This window comes from Dryobates pubescens, chromosome Z (assembly GCF_014839835.1).
Source record: "Dryobates pubescens isolate bDryPub1 chromosome Z, bDryPub1.pri, whole genome shotgun sequence".
NCBI classification, from domain to species: domain Eukaryota; kingdom Metazoa; phylum Chordata; class Aves; order Piciformes; family Picidae; genus Dryobates; species Dryobates pubescens.
The window spans coordinates 73934357-73954696 of record NC_071657.1 but is presented as its reverse complement, the minus strand read 5'-3'; the positions used below and the strand labels follow the sequence as shown (position 1 = coordinate 73954696).

General features: G+C 40.2%; 1 protein-coding gene across 6 annotated transcripts in view; it reads left to right on the top strand.

Annotated features, from left to right (window-relative positions):
- Window positions 1-4339: 4339 nt before the first annotated feature.
- MEF2C (myocyte enhancer factor 2C) overlaps window positions 4340-20340 on the top strand; it is a 139461-nt gene continuing 123460 nt past the window's right edge. For 2 of the 6 annotated variants that reach the window (XM_054178435.1, XM_009900119.2), the window contains exons 1-2: window positions 4340-4515; window positions 15584-15682. The gene's annotated coding sequence lies outside the window, so the exon portion shown is untranslated. Of the gene's footprint in view, window positions 4516-15583; window positions 15683-19470; window positions 19930-20340 lie in introns of those variants that run through there. The other 4 variants (XM_009900103.2, XM_054178436.1, XM_054178434.1 and 1 more) reach the window with 3 other exon arrangements.

Here is a 20340-nt window from a genome sequence, read left to right as displayed (position 1 = left end):
ACCCTTTTCTCAAACCTCTTCAGAATGCTGTTGCTAAACTCACTTTTTTTTTCCCTACCACACCCCTTCTGTCTATGTAACTCACAATTTATTTTCTCTTCAGGAACAAAATCCCAGCTACTCTTCTGCTCTAGGAAAACCGACATAACATTGCCCTCCCTCTCGCTTGCCAAATGTATGTTTACATTCTTTCTGCTTTCACACTCTGCACAATGATACAGGGAAGGCCACGTGCAACTTCACATACGTATGTTTAGTGCTGTATGCACGTATTTGAGTACATTTATGGACGGGGTGAGGTTCACACTCTATCACATTGCTATTGTAACTGTGTATTTCCCTCCTGGCAACTGTCTGCTTCTACCAGTGGAAGCAGATTCTGTGTTTTCAGCTTTCCCACCCCTTTTCCAGGCCAAAATCAAGCTTTGTGGTGCACAAGTTTCTCTAATGCAGCTGCTTTTTAGTCAGGTTTCTTTCTCATCCCTTTCCGGCAGGGTCTGTTGCAAGCATGGAAGGGTCAGAATTATGGGCCATTCTTTGCTCTCACGGCTCACACAATAAAAGGAGGTGCTCCTTGGAGAATTGCCCTTCTTCATTTTAGCCTGCTGATGATCTTTAAAAACTTTCAAGCAACTCAGCTCACTTTTACAGAAACAGTCACTACACCTTTGCCTTATTCTTAAGTGTTTTCCCGGGATTTTTTTCCTCACTTGTATTTGATCTATAAATTCAAAAAGCATGCAACGAGCTTTTATGTTTGTGGAGTAGATGTACGTTGGTGGTGCTATAAAAGTGGTCTATGGAAAACTAAAATAGTAATAATAAGTTGGGCATATGATGATCTAGAGTTGTATAATATGCCCATTATCATACGATCTGTGCAGTTTTGTCATAGCTTTTTAGCACCTGAAAAACTGAATATAGGCCAAATGTTGTATCTCTATTTTACGTGATGGAGAAGGGAGACAGATTTTATCTGCAATATGCTCAGGCTGACTTTCTAGCATTTTGGAAGTGATTCTTTAACAAATGCTAGGAGGAGGGGGGGGGGGGACGGGGAAAAAAAAAAAAAAGACATCTTGGATTAAAAAGCTAAAAATCATGAAGCTGAGAACATATTACTTAGATGAAGATTTATGTGCCCAAGCGATACCACCACAAATTTTCCCTTTCTTTGCCTGAGTTTTGGCTCAGAAGAAGCAAATTTTTACCCATCACATAGTGGCAACAGGGCAAATGTTTTTTCCCCCATTCCAGTGCAGCAGGGTCAAACCCAGCCTTCACTGTATATCACAGAATCACAGAAAACATCTGGTTGGAAAAGACCTCAAAGATATCCAATCCAACCTTTGACTCAGCACTGAAGGGTCATTGCTAAACCATGTCCCTAACATGGTACACCTGAGTTACCCTGCGATTCAAGTGTGTAACTGAAATTTATTTGCTCAGGCAGACAAACAAGGTCAGAGCTTCCTTATCCATGTCAGTCTGAATGCACAGAGGGCTAAAATGAGAGTAGTCTCTCTCTACTTCCCCAGTGAGCATCCAAGAAACCTTGACCTTGCAGTAAGGATAGGCACATGATAGAAGGGAAATGTACAAAACTGTCATGTGTGCTTCACCCTTCCCCGGGGGCTGAAAGTTTCACCTCTCTGATATGCTTAGTTGGCTCAGAGTAAAAGTTCTTGGGAGCAGTCACAATCCCAGGTCTCATGTGGCAATCTGCAGAACGAGCAGGCCAACCCACAGGCAGACTAGCCAATGCAGCTCTCACAGGGAGTCAGGCAGGTTGCACTGGCCCACACCACTATAGTGATTCTTAAATAAAACCTTAATAGAATTTGGAGTATATATAGCTAAATAAAAGTGTAAGCCTGGTATGGAGAATCTAGCATGTAAAAAGGTAACAGACAGAAAAGTTTTAATGGTTTCTACAAAGCCTGTTCAGCCTAAACCAGCAGAGAGATCATTTGTGCCACCTGCTCTCAGCAGGACAGGGTTATTGAGACAAGGTGGCAAATAAAAGCAGTAACAGCAATAAATGAAAATAATATGAAGAGATACAAACCTAGCAAACCAAGGCCCCCAACCAGCTGGATTTCAGCAAGAACTACTGGATCTTCCTGGACAGAAATGTGTTTTGCTAATAGCACTTGTAATCAGAAAGGTGTTAGTGTCACAACAAGGCCCAGATGGAGAAAATGTGTTCCATCAACAAAATCCAGACAGGATTTAAAAAAAAAATAAAACAAAAAAACACACTAACAAAACAAACAACAACAAAAACAAACATGCAAAATGTTAACTAATAGACAGCAGTCATTCATTTTCATACTTGAAAATCAAATTGGGTTAAAAGTGTGCCTCAAATGTACCAGTTACTAGGTGAGATTCTGAATGACTTTTGAGTTTGAGCCAAGGCAGTTTTGAAATTTGATATGGAAAGGATCTTCTTCAGAATGATAGTTTTGAAAATGTAGTTGATGTCTCTTTTTCTTTCTCTGTATGGAGACAGAAAATCCTTCCCCCCCCCCCCCCCCCTTTTTTTTTTGATAATTCTTTGCTTTGATATTTCAACTAAGTAGCAGTGCAGACACATCTTAATAGGAAAATTATTATTTTGCATTTGACTTATTTCTGTGCTAAAGCACCTCCTTTATTTTCAGTCTTTTGGTTCAGTTTCAAGATGATTGTTAAGCTCTTAACTTCTGTGACTCACTAAACAGCCATATAGGTAGGTATGGGTGTTTCCAAAACAGTCTGACTTCTTACAATTTTTCCATATTTTTTTTTCAGACAGACAGAAAAAGAAAACCAGACTAGTTCACTGTAATTTAAAGCAGTGCCTGACAGTCATATGAACTATGATTGTTGTTTTTCAAACAGTAATGGATTATCATAAATTTCAAATTTGTGTTCACTGGGACCTTTTGAGTCTTGTTTTTAATCTAAGAACCAAAGGTGACAGGAGGCTTGAACAGAAACACATGATTTTACCAAACAGGATGAAAACATAAGATCTTTATTATGACAGATACAAACCCCAAGAACCAAGCTTCCATGAAGTACCTCCTATATAATTATTAAATAAAAACACTTACTTATTTAGTGCTCAGCATTTAAACCCTGAATAACAGAAGTACATATTGAGAGAGAGGTACTTAAAATGTTTCCATGGATACAGGATGATGCCAATCAGGTCCATGTGTTTATCTGAAAGGGTGCCCCTGCAGAGACAAACAGCTTGGAGAGTGGTTGTTTATACAAGTAAGTAAATAGGAACCTTGTTTATTTTACAAAGAGCTCCTGACCCACACTTTTTCTCATCACTTTTTCAGAAAGAATATTTTGCTCCTTTTAAACAGCATATTGTAGTAAAATACACACTTTTGAAATTTCCCCTTGAAGTTGCTTGAGTTTATGATGTGGGTTTTGCTCAGAAAACAGAGTACATAGAGGTATGCTACTACCAATCCCTGCAAATCTATGTTGCTGACTTGCTTTTCTAACTCTGAGAGAAGACATGCTGATGCAAATTACATCTTTATATTTCAATCAGCAGAAGCCACTTCCAGAAAGAAAACAAAAAAGCAAAGAGCAGAGATAAATGATAGATACCCTTACCTTAATCCAACAAGGACAAGAACACCAAAATTGGATAACTTTTCTCAGAAGAGTCTCCATTTACATTAGCTCCCATTTTAAAAGTGGTTGGTTCCTAGATTCCCACTGCCTAAGTGCTAAGAACATGTAATTTTGACATCCAGTCTCTCAACACAGCATGCTTTCTAATTTTGGGAATGAGATTAATACCTCCTATTTGAGAGGTTTTAGTCTTCTAATATTTCTTTAGATAAAAAAGCACAATGAGTTAGTGAAAAGAAAGGCAATCAACTTTAATACTTAACACAATTTAATAACCTGAATTGAAATATGTGTGTGCTGCATTTCCATTAAAAAAAAAAAAAAAAAAGTTTCCTTCCAGACACAATTAATAGAACAAAACCTCGTCTTGTTCAGAGATTATTCTTGGAATACTGCAATTTTTATTTTATTTTTTTCCATGTGCTAGCAAATTGGCCTTTCTTCTTCTCAAATAAGTGATTCCTGGATAAGACAACCACTTTGATATTTTCCATGTGAACCCGCACCGTACTTTGAAAGGGGACGGCAATGCTGTGTTCCCTTGCCAGTGCTGACAAAGGTCTGCTTGTCAGTGATACCTTTTACAGCTAAATTTACACAAGAGTGACAGAGGCAGGTGCGCCTTGGCCTGCCAGACACTTGTGCACCCACATCAGTCAGCCTACAGGTCAACATCCGAAGGAGAAAAAGCCCAGGGCTGAGGAGGAGAGGGTGAGTGAGGCAAACACAACCCAAACTGGGGGTTTCTCTTCAAAGCCAGCTGGTCTGGCTTTATTCTACAGGAATTTTTTTACCTGCCAGTTTGACCACCGAAACCCTCAGCAGGTGCTGACGGGTACAACTTCCTGGAGAAGCAGAAGAAGGGCGCTGGTGAGTTTTATCAGAGAAAACTAATTTTTTTTAAATTTTTTAAATTTTTTTTAATTATCCTTAAGTCTTTGTAGCTGTTCTGCTTGCTGCAACACTGGGTGATTCAGCTCCAGGCTCGTGGCTACACTCACAAGGCTTTCTTCAAGAGAAAGCAGATAAGCTTTGTAGCATGCTTCGCATTTTATTTGATACGGTGCTTGATTTTAGCTTCTGTTGCCAAGAAAAGTTTCTTGAAAGTGACTGGATATTTATAGTCAACTTCTTTCAAACTGTTTGCATGAATCTGAAAGGAAAGAAAATAGAGGATTACACCCAGGAACACCACAAGCCAGGCAGCACTGGGTGTGTATTCTGTGCCCCCCTCATCTGCCTCCTTTAAAATAAATGAGTTATCCTGGTGATTTCTGAATGAACAGAAATGGTGTGCTGCCTGTGGACTGTTCCCTGTGTGGATGTTTCAGAGCCTTAGAAATTTCTGAACATCAACATGAGCTTATTTTGTAATAAATAAGGGGAGCAAAATTAACAATGTTTGGATCATTGTACAAGACTGGGTATTCAAAAGACTGTCACAGAAATGTTGTCTTTTGCTGTGTGGAAGAGAAAAGGTAAATTACAAAACAGAAGCTATATGAGAGCACCGCTATCTTTCAATGATAACATGAATTTATGGGATTTTCCTTGTTTTCAAAACAGAAATTATGCCTCTCAGTGTAGTCTTTAATTTGCATAAGAGCTGGGAAACTAGATGAAGGGGGAAAAAAAATTAATTTTTTTCTAGAACAATAAGATTTCAGTTAATATGAAAATGTAGGAAAATGTGACCACATGTTAAAATAAATATTTAGGAGGGGAGAAAAGCATTATTATTATTATGATTTCTGTGTCAATAACTCGTTCTTTTAACTTTGTTTCACAGCATTCATTACAAATCGTTGTGTTAAATTGAAAACATTTATTTAAGCAAGTAAACAGACAGAAAACTTGCCCATATGAATCTTTTTGACTGAAGAGATTCCACATTCACAATTCACATGCACACCATAGAAGACACTGACAGGGCAAAGCAAGGAATCATACGCCAACACAGTTAAACTATTTCTGTCATGACTATTCCCTTTACAAAACCCCAAATTATTTAACATCAAACTGGTATCTTAAGATTAGACTGCATAATAATACCTGTGACCCTTATAAACAGCCCTCATTAACAATTTTTTTTTGGACAGGCTGCTTAATGTGGGACCAGTACAGTTGACAGGGAACTCTGGCCTCAGCAGAGCTAGATAAGTCCTTAATTCCTATTCATTTTCTTCATTTGGGAGACAGGAGAAGAGCAGCAAGAATTATTTTGTTTGTTTGTTTGTTTGTTTCTGGAAGGTGCTGTATGACAATAAATGTAGTTTTGTTTGTTGCAAGGATATCTTACTGTATGTGAGAATAAAAGACCAATAGAATAAAGGATTACTAGTCAATGCATAAAATGAACCTCTAAATAGGAAAGATAATTTCTTGTATGAAGTATGAAATACAAAACAAGAAGAAGAAAAAAAGGGGGGGGGGGGGGGGGGGGGGGGGCAGAGGGAAGGAAAAATACAAGACCAGAGCTGCCTTTAAACTAAGCAATGCCTGTAAAACATCACTGTTGAATGCGTAACATTTGTAATGTATGGAAACCAAATCCACTAAACAGTCATTAAACTCAAGCACTGATAAATCCAAAGACAGTAAATAGTAACAGCAGTGCCTGGAGTTAACTAGACATTGTCTATCCTACACTAACAGAGAAAAGCATTTAGCCTTTGGTTTAGAGCCTTTAATTCTCTGCACTCTAAGTTCATCAGCATTTTACTGCTTTGATTTCAAAGGCTCAGAAACAGTAATTAAAGTGATACATTCCTGGATAATTTCATGAAATTCCAAGTAAGTTAGTCTTTACTGCATTTGGAGGGGAAAAAAAATAAAATAAAATAAAAACAAGGGATAAAAAAGTATTTTGTAATGTAAAACTTTTTTACTTTCCTAGAAAAAGATGGTTTAATGTCACAAAAGGTGGAGATTACACACCAGATAATTAAAGGGAAATGAGTGCCCTTTATTGGTCTGCTTCTTATTTTTCTCATAATCAGACTTAAGCACATTAAGTTAAAGTCTAAAGCATTTCTATTACTAATGAAATACCGAGAGATTAAGAAATAGGAAAAACCTTAATTAATTCACTGAAACTTTACTAGTATTCCAGCTAGAAACAAAATCATCCCTAAAATGCCTGATACACTCATTTATATCTGTACCAACTCTTCCCTATCAACTAAGACCTCCATTGTCTGTTTTGTCAGCTACGCTAGTTTCTTCTAAAACTATTTTTTTAAATCTCTTTTATTTTGAAAATCTACAGTCTAGCTCAGCTTTCAGCCACATGTTTGTCTTTTCCAATAAAGCCAAGCTTTAGTGTCAGGAAGACATCTAGACATCTATATTATTTATTCCATAGTGCGTGTAAATATAAAATGGGATCTAACCACAAAGCTTTGGCAAAAATTGCAAATTATTAACTGTGTGTTGTGTTCCTCAAAAACTGATTCAAGGCTTTTCACACAGAGTTACACAGTATTTTCAAAGCATATCGTGCCTTCTTCTCCTTTCACTTACACTGGCGAAATCTGGACACTTTCCACTGAAGGCAATGAAGTTGCATTTAAAAGTTAAAAGAGAAGATGAACTGCATGACACAAATTAGGGGAAGACAGTAGGATGAATTGCCTTAATTACTGCTTCATATACGAGCACTTAAAACATGCAAATTTTCCATTTTATATGTCTGTTATGAATTTAAAGTGTGTGTGTATATATATAATCCTGTGCATATAAAGTGTGTGCATGTATATATATATGTATGTATATATACACTTTAGATTTCTAATTATTTTTCCTCTCGTACAGTAAGCAAAATCTTACTCTACCAAAAAAAAAAAAAAAAACCATTCTTCATGGGCTTTTACTAATTCTTTTGAGGTATTGTTCAAAAATTCATTGGGTATTGGTCTGAGACCATCTCCTTTAAAACCAAACGAATACATGCACATTGGGAAGCAGAGCCACTGCCTTTCCTGGGGTCTTCACCACCCTTGAGCGGTGTGAGTGGCTGCAGAGGGACTGCTCCATAGATGATCCCCACCCTTGCACCCCACAGTGGCCTACAGTGGCCAGTTCCCATGAGGAGACACCCCCCAGCATTCCCATACCACTCCCTACCAGTGCTTACAGCTCCTCTCTGCTATCCCATTTCAAAAACGCACTGCCCAGCTCACAAAAAAAGGGAACTGGGACAGGCCTGCAGCATAGTCCTTGTCACCATGCACAGACACACAAACTGCTCACTGCCTTCCCCAATGAAAATACCAATTTCTTGTTCCATAGTCAAGTTGGATTTTGTTCACTGAAAGCAATATAAGGCAAGTTCTTAAAGCACCACTTCAGAAATCTCTAGTGAAGGCACTAAATCAAGTTCAATAAATGAAATTTACAAAGGATAAGCACCTAGATTTAAGCTACGGTACACAAGTTTGCTGGAAGCAATTATTGCTTCGTTCATATATATATATACATACATATATAAATATATATATATATAGTTAAAAGCTGTGCTCACAACATATGAAGTTCAACCTAACATTAATATGGCTGACGTGCTGTGCCCTGAAACATGACAGCATCTGTCGGAGCAAGAAATTTAAAGCTGAATAGCATGATACACAGCTGCTAAGGATTAATTCAGCAAAACAAACCTTCCTATATCTGGGTTGTTCGTTGCTTGGTTTGGAGGATTTTTTTCCAAAAAAAACCCCCAAAACAAAACAAAACAAAAAAATTTCATTGCTCCCTGCTTTTTTTTTTATTGCTATGCCAATAATGACATGGAAGTGTACAAAATATATAGGTTTTGCTGTAGATATTTCCAGTGTTCATTCTTTTTCCTTTGCTGTTTTTCTGTTGTTTTTTTTTTTTTTAAGTGGTGTCAGGATTCTCACCAGCCAATATAACTACACGCTAATAGCTCTTTCACTAGCATTAATCCACCTCCTGAGTTTGAAATCATTGTAGGAGAATGCTTGGCAATAACAAATTAATATCGTGTGCAATAATTATAAAAATTAATTAAGAGACTACTAAGGTTGAGAAAAAGAGAAGTGTGTGGAATAATCTCCTGTGTATAAGGAGATAGTTCCTCCCCTTGGAAAGATATGGCTGTCCATTTAATTATGTGTCCTTGCACTGACTTCATTAACCATTCCACTCTCAAACACTATGCTTTTGATAGCATTTTAGATCTTAGGGACATACAGCCTTGCTGAAATAAGATTTTGGGTTGTATTCTTCCTCAAAAATATGAGGGAAGTGGCTCCCACTTAGGGAAAAGAGAGACTAGTTCCATCATTCCTGGAAGAAACTATTCTTTAAATAGTTTCAAAACTGATGGATTTTATCTGGGAAAGGATGAGGGAAGTCCTTGCTGAATCTCACTGCAATCCAGAAATTCTTAGCTTGTCTATTCCCGTTAGCAACAGTCCTTCTTAAATTACTACTGTCCATGTGATTTTTAGCCCACCTTCACCCTGCCTAAGTATCTAGAACCCAAAGGCCCTTCAGACTCCCTTGACATCTGTAAAATCTCATAACTCCCTTCCAAATACATACCTGTCCTCCAGCTCTTGCTCCTGCATCTGAGTCACAGCCAAGAGGAAAATTAAGTCATGTCCAGAGATACTAGTGGAAAGGGACTTTAGAGCACAGATCCTCAGACAGCTTAGGTCTAAAAAGCAAAGATAAATGCTGGTACCACCATAACTTATTTATTACTGAGTTTAAAAATGGAAAGGGTAATGACATAATGGGAAAGTTCAAGAGGTTTCAATGCATATTTGATTGGAGAGTCATTGGTTAATAGCAAAAGAACTGAAGTTGTCTCTGTATGGTACTTATTTTCCTGACAAAAATAATCACTCAACTCCAAAAATGTAACCATGTTTCTTCTCCTTTTATCATGCCAGTGTAGCTCTCTGTAAAGTCACTGGTGAAATCAGATCTTGCTGGTCTGATTGGTGCAGACTTGCAGAACGTAACACACCAGAAAGGGGAACTCAAATCTGTCCCTATCAACTGCAAAGATCTTCAAACTAGATCATAGAACAGCAACGGTAACTTCAGATGAATACATCTAAAGCAAAGCACATAACCAAATATGACCTCTGAGGCTCAGTTTCCTTTTAACCTTGGTAATATCAACTTTTTAAAGTGCTTCCATGGGAAGAGTTACAACCAATGACATCACAGCTGGAGACTCATGGAAGTTTTAATATAGATGAACATAAGTGGCACAACCACATCTAAAAGCTGACCCAACTATTGTGCAATTACATTTTATGCTCACAGAGGTTACAAGGTCTTCTTCACTCATCAAGAGCTGTCAGCCTTCAAAAGGCCTCTCTAAAATGTCTAATGAAAGTTTTATATTAATTATTGTTTTGATTATAGAAATACTAGCATTACAGCAGCACTTTGAACACACATTTATGGATAAACCATTGTGTTTGGAGCTGTTCAAACACAAAAGAAAAAAGTTAATTTAGTACTGAGGAGTTTACAAGCACTTAAAACCAGTGCACTTTCCCCAGATGTCCAGAGAATAACCTACTGATTTTTGAAATCTGCATGCAGGCATATCTGTATTAAGCAGTTTGCCAACAAAACCTTTATTCCCTCATTCCTTGTACTCATCTATTGCTGTCTATTACACTGCAAATACCAACCAGCACACTGTTACAACAGGTAGGGTGATTAACCTTAAAATTTTGTGTATTACTTACTCCTGCCTTGGTTCCAGAAAGAGGCATGTAATTTGAAATAGAGGCAAATTGCAGACAAACAGGCAAAAAGCCGGCTGCTTATCTAAAATATCTCTCAAAGTCTAGTCTGGAAAACTCCTGGAAATTTGGTTTCTGATTAAAAAATAATGATTGCAAGAGAAAAATAAAACAAAACAAACAAAATTTCCTTGTGAAGTTGGGAATCCCATAACAGCAGCCTTTGATGTGGTGTGTTGGAATCTGTGGCAAGCATGAACAGCCATATCAACCTTCAGCAACAGAAGATGTTGACCAAACTTAGAAGACATTTGAGTTGGATTTTGTTTGAATTGTTACAAGGGGTCTATCCAAAACAATTCTCTACTTTGCTTGGCCCTCAAAATTACCATGAATTTCTTTGTGTGCACAGATGCAGATGCTGATCTAATTTGTAGCAGCTGCAGAATACTTAATTAAGCCTTTTCTGGCCATCTACGGTTGCCTGCTTCTGTATTGCATCATGGTGCAGTGCAACATAGACAAATGCTTGAGTGTCACATGACTAGCAAGGCAGCACAATCATATTTTTTGCTTTGGACTGTGCATTTTTTTGACAAAATATCTGAAAATATCACAATCCTTCATCAGAATATTCCATTTCAGAATAGAAGGAATGCACATCTCACACCCCCCCCCCCCCCAAAAAAAAAAAAATCCTTTCTTTACCCCTGCCCTCTCAACCCCCAATCTTTCATAAAATGAAAGGGACTCTCAGGAAGATTCTCTTCATTCAGTTGAGTCCGATCACATAGGCAAACAAATGTAGTAGCAGGAATGAGAAAAGTGATACTTCCTTAAGGGCAATCTTTTCAGCAGGGCCTGTTGTGACAAGACAAGGGCTCATGCTTTTAAACTCAAACAGGGAAGATTTAGATATAAGGAAGACATTTTCACAGTGAGGGTGGTGAGACTCTGGCCCAAGTTGCCCAGAGAGGTAGGGTAGATGTCACAGCCCTGGAGACATTCCAGATCTAGCTGAACAATGTTCAGAATAACCAGATCTGGTTGCAAATGTCCCTGCTGACTGCAAGGGGGTTGCACTCCATAACCTTGAAAGGTCCTTTCCAATCCAAAACATTCTACAATTTAAAATGCTAGTTCTGAAAATTAAGTTCTGAGACCCTTTCTTCTTCGAGGGAAGTAAAGGGAATTGTCCTGGCAAAAACTTCTTTTGAGATGACCTAACAGTGAAAACCTTCTAAGGCTGGGTAAATTAACAACATAATACAAAGTTATCTTCCCAGCAGCTCTAGAGGTTGTGCAAGATATTGAAAGACAGATAAAGATTTTAAAGACAGGGAGTCCCAGCACTGCACTTGGCAATTGGCAGGAACCTACCTGATCCTTCTGTCAATTCAAGTGGCCCTGCAGCTGCGCTGTTAGTCTCTATTTGGACATAGGCCCTTTGGAACAGAGTCACCAAGGTACAGCACAGCTCCCTCTAGCATGCTCTTGTATTTTAGTGACCAAGCTGAATAGCAGAGATACCGTATTTCTTGGGTGAGGGCTGTTTAATAGTCTAGGTAGTCTTTTATCACAGTTGTATTAATCTATATTATAAGTTACAATTCCACCAAATGCCTTGGTTGGCTTTTTATTCTTTTAGGGGGAAAAAAAAAATCTGTTTCTGATGCATATGAACATGCAGAATCATCAGACTGATGAACATCGGTTCATGAAGATGACAACACTTCCAAAATTATTCTTCAAATGCATTCCTGTACTTAAATGCTATTAAGATTCCAAATTTCCTCTCTAAGCTCACATTTGATCTATTTTTATATTTTTTGCTTAGCCAAAAAAAAAGGCGCCTGTGTAGCTTAAATTTCACCTAATTAACTTCACATCTGAAGAAATTGGGGAGATGGAATTGAAACTAGTTAGTGAGATTTGGAGTTTGTCTGAGACTAAAGTTTTGCTTGCTGATTTCTGACTAGCACAGGAGAACTGCAAAACCCTTGACATACTTCTTCCATGCAAGTCTAAACACACATGCTTGGAGTCCCTGAATCTCAGCAGGGGGAAAGGTTAGAAGGCTAAATGCTCCCTTTAGTTACACTTTAATAAGATCACTGACTACAAGTGTTGTCCCCCTAAAATACATATGTTTATATATAGACTATATACATTTGGTGGAATATTGTCATAGGATGACAGGGAAATTGGAATATCTTATGGAGAGGCAGTGGCTGGTACAGGAATTGGACAGCATATTCAAAGATTAAATCTGAGGCGGGAATAGGATCAGGCTGGCTAGTGACATAGGCATTAGCTTCCATTTTATGGTTTCATTTGACATTTATCAAAGTGCATCAGATTTCAATAGACTTCAGGGGACTTTGGATGTGGTGCGTGAGCTCTACAGCATCCATACTCCGTGCCAAACATAAGATTCAATCCCATAGCTTTTAACTCCTTCAAATGAAAAGTCAGCCTCACAAATGGCAGAACAGAAATATTAGGTTATTTAAAAAAAAAAAGTGTGTGGAAAAACAAACAAGAAAAGGAAAAAAAGGAAAATAAAACAAACAAACAAACAAAAAAAAACACACCAAAAAGAGCCCCATGAGTTGTTATCATTATTTCCAGATCTGATTCTCCTATTCACAAAGTAATAAATACTATTTTTTACAGTTTTAGGGCCACTATAGAAGTATCTACTCTTTGAAATAAAACACTTGTCTGTGAAGAAGTTACCTCCTCTGTCTGGATTGAAAATACTGTTAAAATAAAAAATAGCTTTTAAAAATTCCCACACATAACCAAAAAAAAAAAAAGTCACAGTAAAAAATTCTTAGATAAAAATAGTCTTTGGACAACTGTTTTTGTGAGATATTTAAAGGACAATATCAACTGGCAAACTACAGTTTCAGAAACTGTCTTTTGTAACAATGAACACTTCAGATTACTAGAACTGGATCAATTTAGCAAAACAAACAAAGTCCCTTTTCATTGTCAACTCTGTGCATGTGGCAGCCTTTTTCCCTCAACAGTCTCTTCCTCTTGAAAAATATCACTAAGGGAGCACACACACACACACACACCAAAAAAACAAAAAACCAAACACCACTCTTTTTAAAAAAAGGGCACCAAAAACACAGCTTTCCAGAAGCCTAGTGAGGTAACAGATAACGAGACAGATTAGTCTGCTTCTGAGCTCTCCACTGAGGCAACAAACACTATTTACATTATCTTGCTAGAATTTGCTGCCGTCCCCTCCCACCACAATGGTAACACAAGCTTGTATGTGGACTTCTAGGCACCAAACAGCCTTCCAGCAGTCCACTCCCTCGCATCAACTATGCGCTACTGCAATTTCACAAGGCTCAGCCATCTCACTGCTATATTTGTCCCTGCAGACTCCAGCACCCCTCACTCCCCACAGCCCAACAGCAGGGATGATCAGCAGCAGTGTGCCTCGCCTGGCATGGCCCTTGGCCACCATGATTTGCACCCCAAAGCCTATGGGCACTGCAGGGCTTTGCAAACTGTGTTTCAGTGCAAGTCATGGAGCTGTTGGAGTGGGTCCAGAGGAGACCACAAAAGTGATCCAAAGGCTGGAACCCTTCTGCTGGGAGGACAGGCTGAGACCAGGGGTTGTTCAACCTGGAGAAGAGAAGCTCCAGGATATGGTTTTAACTTCCAGCATCTTATATATTGCTAGAAAAAATATTTCCCCAAAGTAAACTGCTCCTGCAGTGTTGCTCCCCTTTCATGGCATAGGTTGCCTAGAGAGGTTGTAGAGGTCCCATTCCTGGAACCATTCCAGGTCAGGTTGTTAGGGAATCCTGCTATGGGAATCCTGCTCCAGTCAGAGATGTCCCTGCTGACTGCAGGGGGGTTAGACTAGATGACATTCAAGAGTCCCTTTCAATCTAAACCATCCTAGGACTGTAAGATTCATTCTCCCAGACCAGTAGTGACCATTTATTCCCAAGGTCAGAGAAGTGAGCAAAGGCTGTGGAAAAATTCAGAGGGGCCCAATGGGGACAGTGCTGTGGGGTCATGCAGAGCTGCCGCTTGCTCTCAACCCTTCCCAGAGCCAAGCTTTGGACGACTCCTCCTAGCCCTTTGCCATCCTCAACATGTTTTAAACAGCCACTGCCCTCACATGGCCTTCACTGCTCTGCTCCAGACACAGTGGGATTGCTACCACTTCTCTCTCTCCCCAGGACCACTCACTGTAGTGTCAGGCCCACCAAATTTCCACCAACCCCTCCCCCCACCTGCCTCAGGGTCTTCCTGCAGAAACATAGAGGAGGAGGAGGTGGGATAAAGCTTCAACACCTCAGCACCTTCAAACCCCCACACTGGGAGCCACACACCGGCCAGGGACAAAGCAGCCTAGATGAGACCAGCCCACCCCACCACTACCATCACTGGGTGCTCAGGCAGTGCCCACATAGTGGCAGGACAGGGGTGCTGGAGATGGTGGCTGGTGGCTGCTCCCTCATTGAGAGGGAGAACAGATCTTGTAAATTAATAAGTAAAAGGAATAGAAGCTCAGTCTTGTGGAGTTGTCATCACAGGGGCAACATTGGTGCAGTGTGAGAAGTCAGGGCAGAGAGAGGATCTCTAGACCCTCCAGACCAAGCTGTTGGTTCAGGTCTCAGTGGGGACCCCTCCATCACAGCCACAGGTGCACAGAAAAATGGTTGTTTAGGGTAAAAAGAGTCCTCCCTATGTTACAATGTATTGCCTTGCTCAAGGCAGATCCAAGGAGATACATCCCTGGGTGGTGGCACAGCATGCATCTGTTCTTAAGGAAGGAATTAATATGCCAGGCATTAACATTCTACCATTTGACCTGAACTTTTAAATTAGTGCTTATTAAACAATGACAGAGGCAAGTTTTCCAAAAGACACATAAAAGCATAAATAATTTTCTAAGTACCAATTGGAGGGTGAGTATAGTCCACGATCAATTTTGTGATTTTTTTTGATAGTGAAGCATCCCTAAGGTAGGATTCAGATGGAGTTTATGACAGCTTCTGAAAACGTCAAGTTACTTACAAGTGATGTTCCTTTTAGGCCTAAGTGCACATCAGTAGAGAGTCATATTTTTTTTATAGAAATTGTTTCATAAATCTCTTTAAATATATTTAAGTACTAGGGGTTTGCATTTTAATAATATGCTACTTTTGTGCTTTTAAACATCTAAGGTGCCGAACAAGAATTGTAAACTGTGAAGTAACTACTATGGGAAAGATTAAGTAAAGCATTGGAGGCGGATGATTTTGACAATAAAGAGGGTGTATGTGGTGAGTGTTTAATATTTATTGCATTTAATATTACAAAGTACTATTTATTGTTTTCAGATTTAATGTTAAAAGCAAAACCTGGAGAGCAAGCTCTGCTGTGTTATGTACTTACAGGTACACCTGCGACAAAGCCTTTCCATAATTGTTGCTTGATGTGTATAACACCATTTTAGTAATGGCATGCCATTTTATTTAAAGTTCATATGTCAGCTGTGCCTACCTTGCAAATATTTTTTGGCAATTAAATGATTTTGCAAAGAACCGTGTGCATTTCAGCCCTTTGCAGTGGTTTGCAAAGCATTTAAATTGTGCCCTTGGAATATATATCCTTTTATCTTTGAAATAATCTGAGTTTATATCTTTTGTTCATTATAAAAGCATATGGACTGAGGGAATATTCTGAATGAATGAAGAACAAATACAGTACAGTTGAATAATCTTGTGGGGTAGATTAATCTATAGCCTCGATTTCTCTCAGGGTGGGTTGCTGTGGCAACCGCCCCAGCTCACTTTAAAATAATTTTGTAAAGCTCACTTCAAGCGCTGTACCCAGCGTGGGCCAAGTTTAAAAGCAGTCAGACATGGGAAGAAGTGTTATACTGTGTTGCTCTTACAAATAGAGAGGTGGTGGAAGAGAGCGAGGCGTGGAGTGGAGTGGGGTTGAGCAGAACTTTAAACAGAAAATAGAAACCAAGCCACCCTAGGGTTAAGATGCAAAGGAGGTGGATCATTCCATAGTAACCTTACTGCTTTTCAGTTTAGACACCATTGAAAGATGTAAGCTGGCAATCTCATTTCTCCTAAGGGAGAGATATGTTCTACATCTACAAAAGAACAAAAACGGACTTTGATAATCATCTTCAAAGGAAATGTTACCTTGAGATAATCACACTTGTAAAGGAAAGAGATACTTGGCTACACACTTCACTCTTTGATAAAACTTTGGGGATCTGATTTTATAATTATTACATTTTGGCTGATGTCTCTTTGTTTAAAGCAGCATGTGCCTCAGGTGGTAGTTTAAGAAAAAAAATAGTTTTGTCAGCAGACCTACACACGACCTGTGGATTGCAAAAAGGAGCAGATTTGAGTCTTGTGCTGAAATTCAAAAAGGGTGCATTTGTGGAGCATCAGTATAAGTACAGACACCAGAACAAAGGTTTTTTTCACTGCTTGAAATTATTCCAGATTTTACAATTAAACACAGCAAAAGAGGGGTAAAAATCCTGAATGTTTCAAAAGGTGCTGCATACATTCATGCCTTATCTAACCCTGCAATGACTGAGAAAGCCTAGTCTCTCCCTCATATCTGTTTGTCCATCTAGCATCTGACCCCTGTTTTAAAAATCGAGGTGTCCTTTACATGGATATGATGAATTGTGCTTGTGGCTTTAAGATACTCCCATATGTGAAGGCCACCACTATTTCGAGATTAGGCCACAAGCGTCCACACAGAGGTGTAGTGGATGTGCTAAGCTGCTGTATACTTTTTATGGTTGTTGGTTGGTTTTTTTTTTCCAATACTTGCTTATTGTAATAATTGCTTTCAAGATACAACGGTACTCATGTTGCATCTTGCCAGTTGAAGGGCTGTGTTACCAACTAGCCAGAAACCTGCAAAATTACATATCCTGCACAAAATAAAGCAGAAGACGGTCATTTTCAATTAGAGCACAGGAGTGTGAAGTCTTAACAGAGTTTTCTATTTTTGCCACTAAGAAAATATGAGTATTACTAGATAGTTGGGTGCTGCACTGGGAGACCAAGACTGTCTGCAGAAGCGGCATAGCAAGGGTACCACCCGTATAGCTACTCCATGTTTCTTCCCTGCTGTGCTTCATGCCAAACTTGAGGCTGAAAAGGTATTTCTTCCCCAGATCGGCTCTGCTGCTGACACTGCTGAGCATATGTGCCTCTCACCACTGTGTACAATGTGCTTGGCTCATGTCTGGCTGCCTGGTGGCTCTGGGCACATCAATATTACTGTTACTGCTGTTGTGAGTAAATTTTATAACATGTAGATGTCCAACAAGAGTTGTCTACTCCGTATCTAAATCCCACCAAGATGGAGCAGAGCATGATGAAAGCCAAAGTCACTTGAGGGTATTCTCCAGGGATCTGCACTGAGAGGCACTGAGAGGGGTTGTGGGGTGCTTTTTAGAGCTGCCCTATCTTCAGTTTGCTCTGACAGTGTTTTGAGCATCCTTGTTTTAAGAGGTACAGTGGAACTGAAAAGGCACTTCTTCACTGTCAAATACAGAATCTTGGAATTAGGTCATTGGCCCAATGAGATGTTTATAGGGGAAAAGAATGCAAGACCAAGGACTTGTATTAAAATAAACTAAATATATATTTATCACTGTTGTTTTAATTCAGTCTCTGGGTTTTACCACACGTGCTGTTCCTATTTCCAGTGCCTTAATCTGTCATAAAAATAATGGTCTATGCCTTTATAAACTCCCCTGCTGCTCTCTCAGGGCCATCAAAAGTTGGCCATCTATGTAGAGATTAAAACAAGTATCTGCAAAGTCCAGTTTTACTTACAAATTATGGCATGTGCTTAGTTTGGATCCAAGCTCCCATACAGTACAGTCCTTTCATTTCGTTTCAAAAGCAAATGAACCTATGGAAAAAAAAAAAAAAAAAAAAAAAAAGGGGGGGTGGGGGGTGGGAAACACCACTCCTGTCTTTTCACAGAGCGTGCTGGTAACACTGCATTTCACTGGGTAAGTTTGACAAGAGAACCTCTCCGTGACTGGGTCCGTGTTGGGAGACGAGTGGGATTTTATCTGCCCAATATTCACCCCTCATTGAGGAAGGGTAGTGCTGCCCCAAACTTTGCCACCGGGATGCCTCCAGCGCTGGAAGCCCCCCACAGCGGCATATGAAGCCTGGATGAGTTTGGGACGTTGGGCTGTTTAGCAAGCGGAGAGCTCTAGGGAGGGAGCCGGGCGGAGGTGCCAGGAGCCGGGCAGCAAGGCTCCAGGGATGGGGGGTGGGGTATGTGTGTTTGCCGAGGGACCACAGCTCTGCTCTGGGGTCAGCGCTGCGGTGACAGCGGCGATGGTCGAGAGCCCGCTGCCCCCCTCCCTCCCGAACCGCCCCGGGGATGCGAGAGCCGTTCTGGGCGTGGATGGGTGCGGGCGTCTGAGGGTCGCGGCACGCAGGGATCTTTCTGAGCCCCCACCTCCTTAGCTCCCCGCAGAGAGAGCCCAGGCTGGTCCCTGCCGAGGGAAACCGGGAGATCCGGCCCCGTGCTTCCCGGAGCCGGAGTCAGCGAGCAGTTTGTCTCCAGCCCTGCCCCAGCCCTCGCAGCGATCCTGTCGTCCTCCCGCTCCTCTGCCTCGCCAGAAGCGGGGAGATACCCACCGGTTACATCGTGTTGTCTTCTCTCGGTATAATAAAGGATTGTCATTAGGTTTGCGTGTGGCATATGCCATTACCCCCACCGTAAAACTAAAATTAGCAAAATGTCAGGAATGGAGAGATTGATTCGCCCAAGATGTAATTATCATTTAAAAAGTGCTTGATTGAGGTGCTGATGTTCAGTGATTTATTCTGCATACCATATACATAATTAAAGTAGTGTAGTGGAGTAATTTATCAATCTAGTTTAGACTAGAGGGGCAAGGAAGGGAGCTGCTGCCGCTGCTGCTGCTCTATGTTTGTTTTATTAAAACGCTTTCGGGATCTGATCCCGCCCCCTTTTTTGCAAGAGTGAAACTGATTATTTCTCCAGCTCGGGAGGAGAGAGTCATTCGTTTGGGATTGTGGGAGAGAGAGAGAGAAATTGCGAGACGGAGAAGGAGAAGAAAAAAAGGGAGGAAGAGGGAGTGAAGCAGAGAAGGACACCTCATCAGGCGTGTAGTTTGAATCTCTTCCTCGCCTCCCCCTTCCCCTCCGCGATGTTACAAAGGCTGTGAGCTGCTCGCCTTTTCCCATTCGCCTGCTGTCACTTCCTTCCTGGACGCTTTCAGGACGAGCCCGGTTACTTTTAATCCGACCAGCAGCTCAGCCACTTTCTCCTCCTCCACGCTGCACACACGCACACACACACACACCAGACATCTTCTGGCTGCTTATTGGATTGACTTTGAAGGTTGTGTGTGTGATTCACGGAGGCTGCATGTCGAACCAGGTGGTGAATATTTAAGGCTGGAAGAAGTAAAGGGAATTTTTCTTTTTCCTATGAAAGGAAAATATCTCAAGGACTAGCCTGATCATCCAAACAGCTAGATGTTTATAATGTAAGTACATGTGAAATTCAGCATAGAGGGGGCATGCTACAAAAGCCCTATGTACCTTTCCTATTGCCTTTTAAAGAATGCATCCGTCGCTGCGTGTGGACTGCGGTTGAGGTTGCTTGCAGCCTTTTTAAGCGTATGACTGTGCAATTGCTTAAAAGTAACTTTTTTAGACAGGTAGCATAGTTAAATCACTGTCTGGTAAATTATTGCTGACTTTCTATCAGTGTCATAAGCGCTTAAACTTTTATGAAGTTAGTTTGCATCATTTGTGTGCTTGATACTGTGAAGCATTCAAAGCTTGCTTGATTAGAATAGTTCACTAAATGCTGTGACCTTGTAGTGCTTGCACCCTGATTTATCAGACTAAGGAAGCAATCCAGTCTGAGCGAAATGCTCTTAAACTTCATCGTG